The following is a 2,823-nucleotide window of genomic DNA, read 5'->3' as shown; positions in this document are numbered from 1 at the left end:
CTGCCGTGGTCCGGGGCTGCTGGTGCAGCTGGGCAGAGCCGCGCGCGGGGACGGACCTGCCTGTGAGGACGGCTCTCCTGTCGTGCCGGGCTCCTGCATCGCGATGGGGCAGGACACCGCATTTGGGTCCCTGGGCCGTGCGGCCAGACTGGTCTTTAAGCAGTTCAAATGGATATATTTAATTGTTGCCGCCTTGTCGCACCCAAAGCAGTTTTATCAAAGGAGACTGTCCTGGGTTGAGCAACACGGGAATGACTTCTCTTCTAATGCTTGGGAAAACTGCATTTTTAGAAGACTCCAGTGTCTGAATTTGTGAAAATATTTACTTTATAGCCAGCTGGGCTCTGTGGGATTCAAGGTCTCGGTGTTTTCAAGCCTTGCCAGGTGCAGGGATGGGGAGGAGCGAGACGCGGGCACTTGACCCAGGGTGCCAACAGGATTATTTCATACCACAAATGCCACGTTCAATATAAATTAGAAAGTTTGCTGCCTAGTTTCTCTCTCCCTTGATGTTGGTGGTCCAGAGAACTCCTTGCCCCGGTGCCGGAGCACTGAGCCCTTCCCTTCCTCCCGAAGCCGCAGCGCTCGCAGTGTCCCACATGTGCTGTCCCCTGCCGGGAGTGCACGGCTTCTGCTGATGGAACGGGTTGAGCATAGTCCCTGTACATCTTATATTGGTATTGGGATCAATAATGGCTCTTTAGTATTATTGGTAGTTATTTGGTCTTAATTTTATTAAATCTGTTTATATTTTAACCCTTGGACTTCCCTGTTTTTCCCCTGATTTCCCTTCCCGGGTGGGGAGGGCTCAGCAGGTGAGAGAATGTCTAAACCACAATAAACCGTTGTGGATTCTTCAAACCATAACAGAGACGTGCAGACGAAAATTCCTGAACCCTCCCAGGTCTTGGTCGTGGTTCCTAATGAAGGAAATTTTCACCTTGGCCTCAAGGATCTTCTTCTGCTGTGCCCAGCTGTGATGGTCTGTGCCCCGGCGCTGCTGAGAGCATTCCCACCGGCCGCTCGCAGCGAGCCCCCAGCCCCTGGGGCCAGCTCTGCACCAGCGGGGCAGGAGGGGTGACGGAGTGGCGGGGGAGCCCACGGGGGAGGCTGCAGCTTTGATTCCTGCTTCACCCTCAGCCCCGTCTGCTCACAGACGGGAGGAGAAGGTGTCGGCGTGGAGGCTTGCGTGCTGCAGGCAGCTGCGTGGGCAGGGCTGGGGGACCGGGCTCCTGCTCCTGCCTGCGTCCCTCACCCCTGCCCGTCCCTTTTCCCCCTCTCGCATCCCGGCTATCTCAGCCATGCTTTCTCCGGGCCTCCTCTGCAACTAGTTTGGGTGAATCACTGGGGCTGTGAGCCCAGGGAGGGGGTGAACGCTGGGATCCATAAGGAGCCACGTTTGAGGAACCTTCTCAAACCTGTCAGAGAAAATAATCCACCTGCTAGGAGGTAAACCTGGGCCACGAAAAGGTGCTGAACTGGAGGGTTCTCTGGCTAAACTGGTACAGCGTGTCCATACTGGCATGTGCCCATCCACGATGGGTAACGAGTGGTGCTGGTGGCGCGGGGCTTAGTGCGGGAATGGCTGTTTGGACCCCTCTGCTGGACATGTGCAGAGGATTTCGGATATGGTTGAGTCCTTTTGGCATCCCCATCCCAGGCTTGGGTATGTTTTCCTGGCAGAGGGTGGACAGACTCCACCAGGAGCCCTTGGGGTTCTTGACACATCTCCAAATGTTTCTACAACTTTCTTGAGAAGAGGAAAAATATGGAATTAAATCTCTTGCAGATAATGGGAAGACAATGCAGGAGGGATATGACAACTGTCACAGAGGCAGCAAGTGGCTTTTACAAATTCTCCGAAGAATGGGTCCTGTTACAGCTGCAATAACTCAATAACTGGAGTATTTCCAAAGCGCTGCATGGACTTTAACCATGATGTTCATTAAAGTAAATGGGATTTATTAAAGTCAGTGGGGGCTTTTCGTTGCGTCTCCTGACTCAAACTGAATGCAAGATTACAGGCGTTTTGGCCCGACAGATAGTCTTTCCGTGTCCAGAAGCACACAAAAGGAGGATGTGGGACTGGAGTAACCTATTGCTTTATTGCTCTAATGACTGCCGAGGCCAGACTATGAAAAAGCAGAGCACCAAAACTTCCCGCACATCTGCGGTTCCCATCCAGAGCAGCCCATGTAAGCCCAAAATGTGCCGGCAACCTCCCACATTTCCTGTTTCCTGCGCAGAGGTGCAGCCAAGGCAGTGGGGATTGAGGCCTTTGGTTTCGTTTCCAACAAAGACCACGCTGACGTCGCCACCAAATGCAGGTGGGACAACAACAAGCAGAGAAGCAAATGGGAGAAACCAAGCAAGGTCCGGGGCACTCGGTAACGAGATCTTGCCTTTGTGGGTGGTGGGAAAAGGCTTTAACACAAGCATTTATTTTTTTTCCACTTCATAAGATAGAAGCTGTGTGTACGTTTGGTTGAGTTGCTCCGTTTATCTTGGTCATTTTTCATCAGAGTGTGCAGATGTTGGATTGGCTGTTGCTGGGGAGAACAGACTGGCCCAAGCCTTGTCTCCCCACATCCCAGAAAGGGAAGAACAATTTACACGGAGTGACTTTATGGGGATCTGCTGGATCATGGAAAAGGAGGTTGGGTGCATGAAGGGTGAGACCCCTTGATGTTGATTCAAGAGCTAATGAGATCCGATGGATTTTTTTGTATCATGGATATTTAAAATGCTTGGGGAGGACCACACATCTTTCTGTTAACCAGGACAAGCCCAGTAACGGGGCTTTGGCTCTTCACGGCGGTCTGT

The sequence above is a fragment of the Larus michahellis genome, chromosome 12, assembly GCF_964199755.1.
Source record: "Larus michahellis chromosome 12, bLarMic1.1, whole genome shotgun sequence".
In the NCBI taxonomy this organism is placed as follows: Eukaryota; Metazoa; Chordata; class Aves; order Charadriiformes; family Laridae; genus Larus; species Larus michahellis.
Note: the sequence above shows the minus strand (reverse complement) of the source record.